The 17,853-nt window shown below is 42.4% G+C and overlaps 1 long non-coding RNA gene across 2 annotated transcripts in view; it reads right to left on the bottom strand.

Annotated features, from left to right (window-relative positions):
* Positions 1–6,762: 6,762 nt before the first annotated feature.
* Positions 6,763–17,853, bottom strand: part of LOC141154805 (uncharacterized) — a 119,968-nt gene continuing 108,877 nt past the window's right edge. For both annotated transcript variants that reach the window (XR_012247480.1, XR_012247481.1), the window contains one exon: positions 6,763–7,202. This is a non-coding gene — a long non-coding RNA (uncharacterized lncRNA). The remainder of the gene's footprint in view (positions 7,203–17,853) is intronic.

Genomic DNA, 17,853 nt, shown 5'->3' with positions numbered 1-17,853 from the left:
GCGACTGTGGCAGCACCGACAAGCCCTGGTGCAATACGTTCTGACGTATAGCCTGGGCCAACGAGATTCAGAGGTGGGGCAAATCACGCTGGAGGAGTGGTCTCAGATCAGGGACCTATGCACCCTTCTGCACAGTTTTGAAATGGCGACGAAGATGTTTAGTGCTGACGATGCCATTATCAGCATGACTATTCCGGTGATTTACATGCTGGAGCACATGTTAAACAGAATTCGAAGTCAGGTGGTGGCACAAGAGGAGGTGGAGGAAGTAGAGGAGGAGGAGTTGTATGCGGAAGGGCTAACATCTGCAAGGTCCAGACGGTCGGCAGCACCAAGGCGGCAGGCATGTGAGGGTGGGGGAGATGGTTTTACCAGGGCGCATGGTAGCAGCCAAACTAGTGAGGAAGGTGCAGGAGCCCAGGAAGAAGTGGAGGACGAACTGATGGAAGACTCATCAGATGAGGGAGACCTTGATCACATTTCTGTTGTGCGAGGTTGGGGGGAGAGGACAGAGGAAGGAAGCATGATTGTTACCTCGCCACCAACACAACAGGGACTTGGTGCTCCTGGATGCGCAACACACATGAGTGCCTTCTTGCTGCACTACCTGCAACATGACCCTCGAATTGTGAGAATTAGAAATAATCCTGACTACTGGGTTGCCACACTGTTAGATCCCCGGTACAAAAGTAAATTTGCAGAAATTATTCCTGCCATAGAAAGGGATGCACGCATGCAGGAGTATCAGCAGAGACTGTTGCAGAATCTTACATGTGCTTTTCCACAAAATACCAGTGGTGCACGTAGTGAATCTCACAGTTCCAACTTGCCAACCGTGGGACCGTCAAGTGTTCAGCACTCAAACCGTAACAGAACCACAGTATCTGCTGGTAACATCAATTTTGCGGAATCATTTCACCACTTTTTTAGCCCATCCTTTGCAAGGCCACAGGAGACAAGAAGTCTGACACATAGTCAACGCCTAGAGACGATGGTACAGGAGTATCTCCAAGTAAACATTGAAGCCACGACTGTGTCACTGGACCCTTGCTCTTTTTGGGCTTCCAATCTGGATAAATGGCCGGAGCTAGCCACTTACGCCTTGGAGATCTTGTCATGCCCCGCAGCCAGCGTTCTGTCTGAACGTGTGTTCAGCGCTGCTGGTGGTGTGCTGACAGATAAGCGCACGCGGCTCTCCACTGATAATGTAGATAGACTCACGGTCATAAAGATGAACAAATCATGGATCCGAAACGACTTTTCTACCCCTGTGTCATCCTGGGGAGAGTAAAAGCTTGATGATTGGTTAAAATCACCCTACCAACCGTTTTAAGCTTTCAAATTACTAATCATGTTTATCTGTATCTTGACTGGAAAATAATTTGGGCTTTGTAGCAGTGTGCAGCACTGATCCTATTAGGCCATCTATACTAAAGCTTCACCAGATTTAAAATTAAAAATAATTTTTAGCTGCATCTAGCCCGGAAAATAATTTTGGGGCTCCGAGATGCGCAAGGCACATAAGTGCCTTCTTGCTGCACTACCTGCAGCATGACCCTCATATTGTCAGAATTCGAAGTAATCATGACTACTGGGTTGCCACACTCTTAGATCCCCCAAACTTTTCGATCAACCTTTTCATTTTAATAAAGACCAAAAAAATGGTCATTTTTGAAATTATAAGCATTAGCAGGTTGTTAGAAACTGAAATCAAACAGTTTTCAACTCAAAACTTTATTCTAGGTGATGTTACATTTTCACATAGGACCCCTTGTTCGAAAGGAGCTTCTGAACTCTCTCGTCCATTGAATTTGTCAGGTTTTGGATGGTTTCTGCTTCAATTGTTTTGCATGAGGACAGAATACCCTCCCAGAGCTGTTGCTTAGATGTGAACTGCCTCCCGCCATCATAGACACTCCTTTTAATGATGCTCCAAAGGTTCTGAATGGGGTAGAGGTCAGGGGAGCATGGGGGTCACACCATAAGTTTGTCCCCTTTTATGCCCATATCAGCCAGAGATGCAGATGTTTTATGTGCAGCATGAGATGGTGCATTATCATGCAGAAAAATGATCTTGCTGTGAAATACACGGTTCTTCTTCTTGAACCATGGCAGGAAGTGCTGTTTGAGAAAATCCACATACATTATGGAGTTCATCTTTAGCGCCTTCAGGGATCCTAAAGGGGCCGACAATCTCTCTCCCCATGATTCCAGCCCAAAACATTACTCCACCTCCTCCTTGTTGGCGCTGTAGCCGTGTTTGCGTGGGGTGTCCATCAACCAGCCATCCTCCACTCCATCCATCTGGACCATCGAGCGCTGCACGGCACTCATCCGTGAACAAAACAGTTTTGAAATCAGTCTTCATGTAATGTTTGGCCCACTGGAGCTGTTTCTGCTTGTGTGAAGTGGATAGAGGAGGTCGACAGGATGGCGCATGCACAGCTGCAAACCTCTGAAGGACCCTGCATCTTGTTGTTCGGGGGACGTTGGAGGCACAAGCAGCTTCAAAAACTTGTCTGCTGCTATGACAAGGCTTTTTTGCCGCTGCTCTTTCAACCTGACGTAATTGCCTGTAGGAAAGAGTCCTCAATTTGCCCTTATCAGCACGCACAAGTGTGTACTGTGAATCAGCTACATACTTCTTGATTGCCAGGACACTTCATCCTGATCATCGCACAATGTTGATTGTAGTCATGCCTTGACCTAAACACTCCACAATTTGTTGCTTCTCAGCAGCCGACACATCCTTTTTCTTTCCCATTTTGGCAGAAAATGTAGGCTGCTTAATAATGTGAGAGAGCCTTCTTAAGTAGTCTTGCCTTTCATTGGACACACCTGCCAAACTAATTAGCACAGGTGTCTGCAATTGCTTACAGTGATATAAAGAGCCCTGACACACATCACCATCAATGAGTTTAACTGACAAACAAACAAATTCTTCCCTTATCACTCCTAAACACTTTTTGTATAATAATTTGGAACGCAGTGTACATGTGCTTTTCCACAAAACACCAGTGGTTCACGTAGTGAATCTTACAGTTCTAACTTGCCAACCGTGGTCTGTATGGAGTTGTTCAATAAAGGGCCCAAAATTAAGATAACATAGATGGGAGAGGTCTCTATGAATAGGAATTCCTAAGTATTTGATACCCTGTGAGGGCCAGGCAAAGGGAAAGTTGGACTGGATGGAATCCTATATGGATTTGGGGAGGGAGACATCGAGGGCCTCAGACTTCGCTGCATTGATTTTAAAATTTTACCATGTAACAAAGTGATCTATTTCAGCCATAACAGCATGGATGGATATATGTGATTGAGTGATATATACTAGGACATCATCAGCAAATAGAGAGCACTTGTACTCGGTGCCTCCCACCTCAATCCACCTAATATTGGGGTTATGGCGAATTGATGAGAGCAGGTGCTCCGTCACTAGGATGTATAAGAGAGGGGACAGAGGACATCACTGCCTTGTCCCATTGGTGATTGTGAAAGGTGATGAAAATGTTCTGACGCACCCCCTGGGCCTTGGGACACCCGGAGCCGGACCCTTTTTGGTGGATGCTGGTGGTTGTAGTCTTCGTGGCGGCGACCCAGTTCCGTGGCTCAGGGCGGTCAAACCAGTGGCGGAACTATTTATGTGGTTTTCATGTTTAAATGTCCGACTACGCCACCCGTGGATTGCGGTCAGAGTGAACCGCCGCTACAGGGCAGACCACTGAGGCTGGTGTTGTGGGTGCAGCAGAGCGTAGCATAACTCCCCACGGGAGGAGTATAGCCTCAGGGCAGTGTATGCGGAGGATGGGGGTGATGGTGCAGGGCAGCAGCAGTAACGACACGGAGTCAGTGATGCAGTTCAGGGCCTTTACTCACAGTTTTTATTATCCAGACCACGTCTGCAGGTAACGGCTGCCCACGTCGTACTGTGCTCACCAGATGAGGGGCTCAGACAACTGCCAGATAACTTTGGAGCACTTCACAGGACCCCCTTTGTGTGTCCTTTGTCTGGCCTTTCTTACCAACACTTCTGTCCGGCTGCCTCGGGCCTCCTCTTGGTAAACTTGGCGCCAGTTTCCCTGACCCTATGTGGTGCCTTCCTAGCGGGTGTAGCGAGGGGCTGCGCCACATAAAATGTCAGAGCCTCCGGTTTCTAGCTGAGGGTCGTTTCCTGCCTCCACTAGTTCGGGGACCGGTCTCCCCCTTTGGCCTGACCCCTCCACGCAGGTGGATTCGGGCGTGCGGTGGCGACTCGCCCGTCCGCACCCCTGGGATCCCTTCATTCCTCGTTCCTGGAGCCTTCTCCGCTCCTCTTCCTTCCTTCTCCCTCTTCCAGGCCTGGGCCTCTGTTACTAGGCCCGCCTCCGGAGCAGAGCTCATGCAGAGCCCCTGCTCCCTGCCACTTCTGCTCAGACTTCTCTGCACTGAACTAAGATGGTGCCCACCTTTTATACTCCCTTCTCAATGCACCCAGGAACTGCTTCCTCCCTGCTCCTGCACTACAGGGTTCCCCTTCCTCAGTGTTCCCTCCCCCCACTCCAGCCAGGGACAGGGACTGTCGTGCCCATCTCAGGGGCATATTGGTCGCCCTGCCCCACGGCAATGTGGTGTAATGCATGCAGGTGTCGGGTCCTGATCCACACTCCATCCTTACCTGAGAGTGAGATATCACACCTCTGGGTGAGGTGCAATACGTCTTTAGCAACCGAGCCCTCAGGGTGCTACAGTTCCATTTATCTTCAGCCTAGGTGACGTATTGCGATACAGGGCCGTGATTTTGGCTATAAAAGGGTCCCCTAGACCCCTACCCCAAGCTTTTTAAGAGAATCATATATGGCGTGCCAGGAGACTCTATGGAATGCTTTCTCAGCATCCAACGAGAGTATCTAATTACAAATTTTTAACTGCATCTAGCCCAGGAAATACTTTGTGCCTAGTAGCAGTGTCTGCTAGTAAGCGGATTATCCCGGCTGTTAAGCAAGCTGCACCACCTGTAGTTTAGACACTTAATTTTTTCAAAGGAAATGCTTCGGGACCATGGGATACTTAGTGAAGAGCATCAGGAGGCACCCCAAGGCATACGGGCTGGGACTGGCAGTAGGATGCCTTGCGGTGGACAGCCGAGCTCGATCCTTATAAAAGCTTTTTAACTGCAGCAGCTTTAGTGGACGCTACTGGAGCTGGAATTACCGCGGCTGCTGGCATGAGACTTGCCCTCCAATAGATCCTTGTAAATGGATTTAAAGTGTATTCATTCAAATTAGAGAGACAATTTAAATTAAAAAGCTTAGAGCTGCCTCCACCACAGGGGGGCTCGCTCGACCCACCAGCGGACAGGCACCAGTATTGGGAGAGGGGGGCTGGCCGTCAGGGTTCACCGTGGCCCTGGCACCAACCCGGCGACACGGAGGTGGCACGGGCAGGAGCGGACTGGCCGTGTCGGCTTCTCACTTTTTGGATTTTAGAAGGGCATGACATGCCTATTTCTCTGTCTCCCCCTCCTTTTACTCCTCCACCTCTTTTATTTTCGCATGACTATATGTACTTGTCACTTTTCCATGTGTTCGTTATGTCTTCTGAGCAGTTTGTCAGCTTTTGGACACCTTTGAAGGTGTTTTCTATGTGTTTCTATGTGTTTTTGTTTGCCTGCCATTGGTTTTAACGGTGTTCGAAGGTGTTCGACGAACAGTTCGACGAACAGTTCGGCGAACACACGGGTGTTCGACGAACCGAACCGAACTCGAACACTACGGGGGTGGCTCAACACTAGTGAGTACTTGAAATACCAATGTTATACAAAAGATTGGTATATTTTGGGGAAGATTTGCTAAGTTAAATTACCCAGAGGTCAAGCTCAAATTCGCATAGATAAATCAAAGGGACGAATTCCTTAAAGGGAATCTGCCACCAGGTCTTTGCCATCTAATGTAAAGACAGAAACCCTGATTCCAGTGATGTATCATTTACTGGTCTGCTTAGTGTAGTTTTTATAAAATAGTTTTATCAGCAGGAGATTATTATTAAAGGACTAGGCCTGCTGCCAGATAGTCCAACCACGCCCTCACCACTAGTTGGCAGCTTTCTGCTTATGCACAATGCACAACGAAAAATGCCAATCAGTGTGGGCGGAGTTACACACAAGTCAACACTCAGAGAACTGGTAGATCTGTAGAAGATAAAGCAGTACTTAATCAAAACTGCAGCACTCAGTAAAATAATTGATATATCGCTCAAATCAGGGTTTCTTCCCCTACATCATGGTGCTCTCAGATGGGGTATAAAAAACCTGGTAACAGATTCCATTTAAGGTATATGGGTCTTAATAAGTCGCAAACTTTGCAGAATTTGCACAAACATACTACGACTTTGGTATTTACAAGCCAGTCCCGGCCAGCTATGCCAATATGCCTGGCCATCAATTTCCTAAAAATGTACTACTTTGGTGACATAACTTACTCCTCTAGCACAGTATTCCAGTATTTTTCTGGGAGAGGTGCATGCTAGTTAAGAGATGTGCCTAATTTTTAAAGTGCTGCACACCGCTTAATGACTTAGGTGCATCATATTTCAGGAAGCCCATTCATTAAGATTGGTGTATGCAATGCCAGTCAAGATGAATTGGCCCTTTAATGTTGACTTAAAAATTTTAGTCTGTGATAAATTTGGCACAGCTTCTCTCTAGCATATTTCATTTTAAGATGTCTAGATTATCTGAATGGTAAAAGTATCTTTTACATTGGTAATAAATGAGAGTAGTCATAAGTCTTTCATATAGTGGTTTAATGTATTAAGAACATTTAAAAATGAAATTATAGATCAATGAAGCCATACAAATTAGTTTGACACTTATTTAACTAAACAAAAGTTCCAAAGATTCTGAAAGCGTGTTCTGCATACTGTATATTTATTTCTCTGGTAGAAATTAAATTGCTGAATCCATTACAAATATTCCACTTCAACAAAAAAAAGAAAGGGTTTTTCTTCTTTTTGTTTCATAGTTCTTTTATTTTTTTTCATGCCTACCATGTTATCGCTTAATCGTATATTATTTCATTTCAAATTTGTGTTGATATAGCATCGCCTCCTCAATTTTATAATTTGTGATCTACAGCTGTAAAAGCTATACAGTCAAAGATGAGAAGAATGTTTCTGATAAAGTCTGTTTACAGTCCAACTTTTGTCCATTCTTGTGCCTGAAACACCTAAAATAAAAAATATAGAAAAGATGTCAAAATACTTTTGAACATACAGTATTGCATATGTGCTTTTTTCTTGTTTAAATCTGTCCTTGATGAAGTCTTGGTTATAGTAGCTACAGTGGTTTGCAAAAATATTCATCCCCTTGGCATTTTTTTGTTTTTTTCATACCTCATAACCTGGAATTTCACTCTTTTATTGAGGGTTTGTATCAGTTCATGTGAAGAACATCCAAACAAGTGTGAACATTTGGTTTTCTTTTTATTGTGAATCAAACAACAAATAGGACCAAATAACTGGAAACTTGTCGAACAGACAATCTCTGCATGTGTCACAGCTGTCTAACAGCCGTGACACTTGCAGCTGCAGTGAAAGTAAAAGAAATGCCGAGCACGCCAAAATACTCTGCGAGCACCGAAGAGTGCTCGCCAAAAGGGTTAATGAAACCTACTCGCTCAACACTAGTTGTAATGTAACAAAATTGATAAAAAGCCAAGGGGGTGAAACATTTTTTTTTCCAGTCACTGTATATCTCTGTCCCTGATTATCTATTTAAGTGGTAGTGACCATATGCACATCTGCACATAAGCAGATCAATCTAAAATCGATCAAAAGTTTTTGGAGTCAAATTTTTGTAATTTTATAGATACTTTGCCACATAGTTTTCAGGGTTACTTTGCATTTTTGTTCAACACAGAATAACTAAACAATAAATATCGTGCAAAAAATGTTTGTTTTAATAGTTGCGTTTAACAAGCTTCAAGTTACTTTCTGTGTGTGTGCCTGCCAACATATTTTTTCACAATATTTTTGTTAAGGGTAGAGAATTTAAAAAAAAAAAAAAAACCTTAAAAAAAGTACTAAAAAAAGATTAAGTTATTGCATAACTGTTTTACTAGTCCAATTTAGCAAGCGTACACACCTTGACAATTCTGAAGATTACTTTCTGTGTATCTACAGTAGCATGTAAACGTTTGGGCACCCCTGGTCAAAATTTCTGCTTTTGTGAACAGTTAAACAAGTTGAAGATGAAATGATCTTTAAATAGGTAAAGTTAAAGATAACACATTTCCTTTGTATTTTAGGCAAAAATAAAAATATACATATTTATCTTTTGCATTTAAAAATTACAAAAAGGAAAATGGGCCGATGCAAAAGTTTGGGCACTCTGCATGGTTTGTATCTAGTAGCACCCCTTTTTGAAAGTATCACAGCGTGTAAATGCTTTTTGTAGTCAACCAAGAGTCTTAATTATTGTTTGAGGGATTTTCATCCATTCTTCTTTGGGGAATTCTTCCAGATCTGTGAGATTACTGGGTCATCTTGCATCCACTGCAAAAGGTCTAGCCACAGATTTTCAATGATGTTCAGATTAGATCACTGTGAGGGCCATTGTAAAACCTTCAGCTTGCACCTTTTGAGGTAGTCTATTGTGGATTTTGACTTGGGTTCAGGATCATTATCAATTTGTAGAAGCCATCCTCTTTTCAACTTCAGCTTTTTATGGATGGTGTTAAGTTTGCATCAAGAATTTGTTGAAATTTCATTGAATCCATTCTTCCCTGTACCTGTGAAATATTCCCTGTGCCATTGGCTGCAACACAATTACAAATCATGATTGATCCACTCCCATACTTCATGGTTGGCGAGATGTTCTTTTCTTGAAATTTTGTGCCCTTTTTCTCCACACATACCTTTATCATTGTTAATAGAGTTCTATTTCGACTTCATTGATCCACAGGACTTGTTTCCAAAATGCATCAGGTTTGTTTACATGTTTTTCTGCATACTTCTGATGTTGAATTTTATGGTGAGGACACAGGAGAGGTTTTCTTCTGATGACTCTTCCATGAAGGCCACATTTGTGCAGGTGTCTCTGAACAGTAGAACAATGTACCACAACTCTATAGTGTAACAACTATAATGGATAGCCCAGGAGTCCTTTTGTGTGGAGGCACGACAGAACACAGTTTATAGGTGGAAAGTCTATATTATTAACACATGATGAATAAACAATAGTGCAGAGAAAAACTGAAAGTCCTTAAACACTTGAAGATGCTTGACACAAGAAAGTCTTTGTTTAGTCCAAACACAGATATATACATATATATATTAAGCAAGTCCATATATATAGATTTAATTGTCCAGAGAGGCCTGAATAGAAAATCTCAGGAAGTCCAGAACAGACCTGTACTCTGATTCTATTTATAGTAGGAAGGAACAGAGCAGAAACCAGCTTACGTGCTCAACAAATGCAAGTGGGGCCAGAGGCACAAAGGAAGCAGCCCGAGCAGCAGAGGCAGAAAGAATGCTGGAAACAAGTGTATTCAGCAGAATTTCTTGAGAGCAGGAGACTGGAGAATCAGACAGGATTGCAGGAGCATGCAGAAAGCCAACAGGAACAAATCACAGGCAGAATACTCAAGCACTGTCTTTAGGATGGGGTGGAGTTATAAAGCAGAAGACAAAGGGCACATGAGACCAAGGATGCCATCTTGAAAAAGAGCAGGAATGCCCAAAAGGTTATAGAAAATACTCAGAGTCCTGACACATAGTCTGGTAAATCTTTCTGAAGGTCTTTTGCAATCAAACAGGGGGTTTTGATTTGCGCCTCTAGCAATCCTACGAGCAGTTCTCACTGAAATTTTGCTTGGTCTTACAGACCTTATCTTGACTCTACTGTTCCAGTTAACTTCCAATTCTTAATTACATTTCAAATTGAGGAAACGACAACTTGAAAAAGCTTTGCTATCTTCTTATAGCCTTCTCCTGCTTTGTGGGTCTTCACCATTTTCATTTTCAGAGTACTAGGCAACTGCTTAGAAGAACCCATAGCTGCTAATTTTTTGGCACAAGGATAGAGGAGCCTAGGTCTTTATAAAGCTGGGAAATTTGCATCACCTGGCCTTTCCTAACGATGATAGTGTACAAGCCATAACCCTAACAGGCTAATTAAGGTCTGAAACCTTGTTCAAAGTTACCTGAGCACACAAATACCCAAGGGTGCCAAAACTTTTGCATTGGCCCATTTTCCTTTTTGTCATTTTTAAAATGTAAAAAATAACAATATATATATTTTTTTACTAAAATACAAAGGAAATGTGTCATCTTTAACTACAGGACTTTTAGAGATCATTTCACTTTTGACTAGCTTAACTGTTCACAATAACAGTAATTTTGATCAGGAATGCCCTCACTTTTACATGCCACTGTAACAAAGACAGAAACATAATATGTAAATACCCTGCAATAAATGAATAAATAGCAATGGTGATGAAAATAATATAGGGTACTTAGTTAACATAATTCTGATCAAAATAATGCAAAAGCCATCATGGTGACCCTATTCGGGGCAGTCCTAACTCTAATATTTAAAAAAATATTGTTTGTCAGGTGTCATGCATGTGGATAAGGGCTGAGAAAGACTGAGCCCAGCTAGACACAGACATGGGGAATAAGATGAATAGAATTTTCAGCTAAAGGAAAAAGCAGGCCACACCTTTATACATACAGGGTACACACTAAAAAACATATAAATGAACTGGGATACAAATTGATGTGCATGCAGCATGTAAACACATTGCCACTAAACAGAAAATGACAAAGACAGAAATATAATGCACAAATATCCTGCAATAAATAAACAGAAATAGTGCATGAAAATTATATAGGGTACTTAGTTAACATAATTTTGATAAAAATAATGCAAAAACCATCTTGCCACATCATGGTGATCCTATCTGTGACAGTCCCAGTTAATTTTTTTAGTTTTTTTCTTTTGTACCTCTATATATCGACATCATTTTTCTAGTGATAAGGAAATTTTTGTTAAGGGCAGTTTGAATTTAAAAGAAATATCTATGAAATAAAAAATAAATTAAGGAAAAAATTTTTCACAACTGTTTTATTAGTAGAATTTAACAAGCATACACATCACAAAAATACAGCTGTCAATCCTGCAAGTTACTTTCTAGGTGTCTCCTTACCCTCCAATGTACCATCCTAGATTTTGTTTTTTGTTTTTTTGTTGGGGGGATAATGTTGAATTCCCTGCTAGAATCCATGTTTGTAATATATTTTATTTGGGTTCAAATCAGGTTTAGGAGTGTAATGTCTATTGATGAGATTTATACAGTATTATTCAGTAATATTGTAATATAATATTTTTTGCATTATTGTGGCCTGTGTTGTGTTATTTCACATAGGAGTTGGTTTATTGATGTCCAGAGTGCATGGCTCTCATCATCTCAGTCTCAAACATAATACTATTAGCAAATACTTATTGACAATTTGATCTGTCTTTTTTTATTGATTAGTTGTATAATGAAAGGACCCATTATTAAATTAATACTGTTATATAGGTAATAGAAGAGAGACCTTTACTACAGAAATAATTTAGAGAGGCTTCATTCTCTTTAAGGAAACAACAATAAAAGGAACATAGCGCTGATTGAGCCCCTTTATATTCAGGATAATAAATGTTTCAAATTTCAGATCACTTTATTAGATTTAAATAATTATTTAACCCTTTGTCTCTATGGCCAATTTTACATTTTTATTTTTACGATTGGATTTCTCCCTTCCTTTTTTCCAAAAAATCATAACTTTTAATTTTTTTATTGACATAGCTGTATGAGGATTTTCTTTTTGGAAAATGAGGTGTAGTTTTGAATAACACCATCCGTTTTAGCATATAACATATGGAAAAACAGGAGAAAAATCCCTAGTGTGAGAGATATGGTGCAACATGGTTGATACCGTACAGAAATGGATAGTTAGAATCTAAAGGAGTTGTGCAGAAGAAGAAATGAGATCGATTCAAAATACATTGTCTTCAATAAAGACCTTTCTTATGGTATTCCTCTCCCCTGTACTTTTCTTCAACAATATCTCTACTGACAGTGCCCTATATAACCCTTTTTCATTTTCCGCTGTTTACGTCGCGGTATATTATTTCTATTTGGGACACTACTGTACATGTTGCATTATTAGCAAGCATGCCTGTGCTTCTCAGTGTCTGCGGCATGGCAAGCTGGATGGCAGCTTTCTGCTGCGATCCAGCCTGTCAAGTCAATGTAGCAGAGCTGAAGCTGTCCTGGGAACCATGGAAAGGTAAGGATGAGGTAGGTTTATTATTTTACTTTCATTACAGGTGATCGTTGGCTTCAGCTGGAATGGGCGTGACAGTAAGTATGGTTTAATTTAGAACATTAAAGAATTGTCTGTTTATTTCAATTAAAGGACTTTATTCTGGGTGTTTGTGGTTTTTTTAACTTTGTCTATGGGGTTAGTAATGGGGGTGTCTTATAGACGCCTCTCCATTACTAACCTGGGCATGATGTCAGCTGGCATTATAAGCTGACATCAACCACAGCCCTATTACCCCACTGCCACCGCTACAGGGCAGTGGGAAGAGCGAGGCTAAGTGCCAGAATTGGCGCATCCTATGGATGTGCCATGTCTGGGGCGGCTGACGGCTGGTATTTCTAGCTTGGGAGGGGGCCAATATTCATGGTACCCTTCCCTGGCTATCAATATCAGCCCCCAGCTGTCTGCCTAGCCTTTGCTAGCTATTAAAATAGGGGGGACCCCACATCATTTTTTGGGGGGGTCCCCCATTTTAATAGCTAGTAAAGGCTAGGTATTGAGCTGGGGGCTGATATTAGTAGCCTGGGAAGCTCCGAGGGTATTACCCCCTTTTCAGGCTTCAAACATCTGCCCCAGCTGTCTGCTTAACCTCCGCTAGAGACTAAAATTACGGGGAACCCCACGCCAATTTTTTTTTTTTAATAAATCCTTTATTTTAACACTAAATGACAAGTACAGTAATCAACACTATCACTGTACTTATTATATATGTGACTGACATGTTTCTATCTATCTAATCTATGTGTGTTGCTCTATTCTTTCTGTTCTAAATTGTTGGGTACCAATGCTGAATTGCCGGCCGGCTTTTTTAAAGAGACGGTGCATGAAAACACTATTATTTTTTAAAAAAAATCATTTAACACTAAATGACAAGTACAGTAACCAACACTGTCACTGTACTTCTTATATATGTGACTGACATGTTTCTATCTATCTAATCTATTTGTGATGCTCTATTCTTTCTGTTCTAAATTGTTGGGTACTGGTGCATGCCGCTGCTGAATTGCCGGCTTTTCATGTTTCACTCTGAGCACTGTTCCCATCGATTTGGGCAACCACTGTAATGCCACAACCACCATGGCTGTGGTATTACAGTGAGTGGCAGACAATCCCTGCATGATGTGAAAAAATCCAGTTACGCTTTTGGTGCACGAACAGTTATCGCACATAACCTCAAACAGCTGAATTTTTTGCAAATCGTTCACGTTCGTCTAACGACTCGAATACCGCCCAAAACAGCTCGAATTTGAGATTTATGAACAGTTCTAGTCGAACACCGCTCATCTCTAACCCTAATCCTATTATGCATGGCAACCCTCATCCTTATCCTGGAATGCATGGCCCCCTCATCCTTATCCTGGTATGCATGGCCCCTTCATCCTTAGCCTGGTATGCATGGCACCCCTCCACCCTGATATGCATGGCACCCCTCATCCCTATCCTAGTATGCATGGCACCCCTCATCCCTATCCTGGTATGCATGGCACCCCTCATTCCTATCCTGGTATGTACGGCACCCCTCATCCCTATCCTAGTATGCATGGCACCCCTCATCCTTATCTTGGTATGCATGGCCCCCTCATCCTTATCTTGGTATGCATGGCCCACTCATCCTTACCCTGATGTGCATGGCCCCCTCATCCTTATCCTGGTATTTATGATCCCCCTCATCCTTTTACTGGTATATATGATCCCCCTCATCCTTATCCTGGTATGTAAGGCCCCCTCATCCTTACCCTGGTATGTATGGCCCCCTCACCCTTATACTGGTATGCATGGTCCCTCAAATCTTCATCATGCTGCACATAAAAAATAAACACTCCTACTCATCTAACTTCTCTCTCCTCCAGCGTTGCATCCTGTCTGCCTCACTGATCTCTCCATGTGAGCCGCGCATGGCGTCACTGCCATGCGCGGCTCACAAGGAGAGATCAGCTGTCGGAAGTCACTGCTCCTCACGCCGGGACTGTGTGTGCTGGGAGCAGTGACTTCATGCTTCTTAATAGCTGGCACACAGCATAGCCGCAGAGCGGCTCCTTCTGCATCCGGGCGATCGCCTGTGCCTGCTATTAAAGGGCATGAATATTCTATTAAGGAGCATGAATATTCACTGCCCCCCACGCCTATGGCGTGGGGAGCAGTGAAAATTCATTTTTTAGCAGTGGGACAGTATAGGCTGCAGCGGGCGGCTGCTGCCTCCTGTGTCTCGCTCCTCCACCGCAACCGCTCCCCCCACACAGTATATATATATATATATATATATATATAACCCCCAGCAACATTCGGACTATAAAAGGCACCCCCCATTTTCCTCCAAAATTTTGGAGGAAAAAAGTGTGTCTTATAGTTCGAAAAATATGGTATTTGTCCCCAATATCTATTTAGTTTCCTTTCTTAATAATTCATGTCTGTTTACTCTATTTTAGGGATTTTTTTTTACTCCAGCTAAACAATACAATGAACATTACATTCACATCAAAATTGAGCAGCACAAAAATTGAATTTCAATATGTAGGTGTATCAGGTAAAAAAAGGATTGACAAAGTCAGATTTTAGGAAATCAACCAGGACAATCGTGATTTTTCAATTCGAAGGCCATTGTCCTCAACTTATTAAGAAGGCAATACCTTATGGTCAATTCATAAAGTTGAGAATTAATAATGATGAGTTCATATTTCAAGAACATTTTAAATCAGTGAATCAGGATTGAGTTCACGCCGCTTAATTGCGCATTTCAGACAAGCATATAAGGGTAATTCGAATGTGCTAAATTATGTGGGAATTGAAAAGACCAAAAATTGTGAAAATAGTCATGAAAATGGAAAATAGTCATGAACTTCTGTTACAAAGGGGTATAAAATGAATATTGAGGACAAATGGTTTGGGGCTGTCATTTAAATTATCATAATCATTTAAGCTTATTTGTATAAGCCCTTGCTTACAGTCTATTTTTATACATATTTTTTAATTAACCAGGTATCAGATGGAAGATGGGTATGTAATTAGATGTTATACTAATCTGCATAATATGTTTGTTTCTTGGCTAGGTGACGATCAGGGTGATGCAAAGAAAGAAAGTAATGATGTCCATAGAAACGTAGGAGTACTAAAAACAGCATTCCAGTACCCTCTTCCGCTACATGCATGTTATGTTGGCATTGACCAAGTTGCCACTATTATTTGCTTTTGAAGAATATGTCTATACTACACTATGGAAGTTGAGGACCACAGTTTTGAAACTCCTAGAGGATGGTGAATTTGTGGTTGCATTTTCTCTTTAATTAATAGTGTCGGTCATCTATGTAGGGCATCATTTCTCTCTGAGCAATATGTGGCACCTTGAGAGGTAAGCTTATATTGTGGGGCAATATATAGGCACTTTTGTTGTCTAGGGAGCCAAATGGGACATTTTTACTAGGCAATATCTGTCTGGGACTATAATTTTTGAAACATTCTCTGGTACTGTTGTTACTGTGCAGGGAGGATTCTTGTACCTTTTATAAAACTTCAGATATTTGCACCATCTCTTGTTTTTTCAAGACACAGTAAAGATAGTTCCACCATTACTAGTTCTTTAATTTGATTAAAAACTTGATACTGTTGCAGTGCACAATGGCAAGTACATAGGGTGTGGGTTGGATCCTACTGTAATTGGTGGTGCCCGTGCCAAGTACCTTGGACTCCTATGAAGCGATGAACAAACAGTAATGAATGTGCTATGGTGATGTCGGCATTTACTGTTCTGTCATGGCTGGATGATTAATGGCGCACCCCATGATGGAACTATAGAGAGGATTTGGAGAGGCAGCAGTCATGTAAGCAAACAGGCTTTACTTTCAGAACATTAGAGGGTGGTACCCAATTAATAAGGCTTGTTTCAATAACAGCTGCAGAGGAAAGCATATCTGGTAATTAATAGGGTGTACTATGAGCGGTGTTCCAGGGCAATCCTTTGAATCAGTATTTAGCATCTAGAAGACCAAACTACATGCTTCACCAAGTTTTTCACTTTACATAGGGTTGCTACACCCGTGTGGGTCTCTAGAATCACCAATTTACCTTGCTAAGTAACATAGATGTAGTGTGGCTTATCTTGTCACCATGGACATCATTCATTAGGGTTCTTCTGTGTCCTCTACAGATGGATGCAGCTGGGAACAAGGGCAAGTATTCGTCCTTGGAGACTAGCCATCCAGATCTACACTTTGCACTCTACTGCCTTGTCAGCCATATTATGAGTCTTGTCTAGGCAGCGTTTACACTCTGATATACTGTTCTTGCACTGTTCTTGCCACTTTCGAGCTCAAACGACAATGATTGGAGCTTTTGTAACCCGTTCTACTTCCATCACTCTGGTACTTAACTATTTAACAACTTAGGACTGTGAAATCTATAGTGTTTGGAAGTCTGTGACTATCATGGTTCTATGTGCATTACAATGGCACATAGTAGAAGATATAATCTAATAACACATAAAAACTAATCACATTTAATGAACTTTGGAGTATTACTCTGTATTGTACCATGTTAGCAAAACCTCCTCTAGAGGCAGCATTTTAATGCTCAACCACTGGGTGTCCACACAAAAACAGAAAGTATACATGTATTTGTGGCACCCCTGAGGGTTCAGTCGCCACAGAGGTACTACAAATGGTGGTGCCTCACTCTCTGGTTTGGAAAGGGTACAGCCCGGGACCCCAACATCTGCATCCAACACTACACTGCTCCAGACCGGCTGGAAGGGCAAGATGCACTGCGTTCTGCTGAGTCCTGTCCCTGATTGGAGTGGGGGGAACCAGAGTGAGGGGGAACCAAGTAGTGGGTGTGGGTGGAGGAAGGAGTTTAGGGAAGCATCAGTTAGGAGTATAAAAAGGGAAGCCATTTTGGAAAGTAGTAGTAGTAGTTGTTGTAGAGAGAGTTCTGGTTCTGTGTCTAGTGTGAGGAGCAGAGTCTCTTCAGGAGCTCTGCTCCAGAGTGGGCCTAGTGAATGAGGCCCAGCAGAGGAGAGAATAGGAGGGGAGCAGAGGAGGAAGGCTCCGGTAACTGAAGGGGTCCCAGGGGTATGGAAGGAGCAAGAAGCCACCCGTACACTCTAATCTGTCAAGTATCAGAGGGACCAGGCCACAAGGAGGGACCAGGCCGCAAGAAGGGAACTGGTCCCTGGGCTAGTCGTGTCACTTCAAGTCTCAGCTAGGAAGCCGGGGGCTTCTGACCTCTATGGTGCAGTTTCCATACCCGCATTCGAGCAGCCAAGAAAGGTAGCCGAGTAGGATCAGGGAATTCCAGGAGACCCTGAAGGATCCGAGGACGCCATCTTGGGGCTCAGTTTGCAAGGCGCAGGGCAGGAGGGAGAGACCCAGCGCGAGAAGTCGGTGAGGAAAGGAACATATAGAAGGGGGGTCCCAACAAGTATTCTCGCATTGCCGGAGGGACTTCTGAACCCCTGCTTGGTGAACGCAGCGTGGCGCGGGAAGCAGTAACCTGTGCAGTGTAACCTGAGGAACTTGT

The sequence above is a fragment of the Phyllobates terribilis genome, unplaced genomic scaffold, assembly GCF_046119375.1.
Source record: "Phyllobates terribilis strain yellow unplaced genomic scaffold, ASM4611937v1 Scaffold_7__3_contigs__length_470593459, whole genome shotgun sequence".
Lineage (NCBI taxonomy): Eukaryota > Metazoa > Chordata > Amphibia > Anura > Dendrobatidae > Phyllobates > Phyllobates terribilis.
Note: the sequence above shows the minus strand (reverse complement) of the source record. Positions and strands in the feature narration are given on the sequence as shown.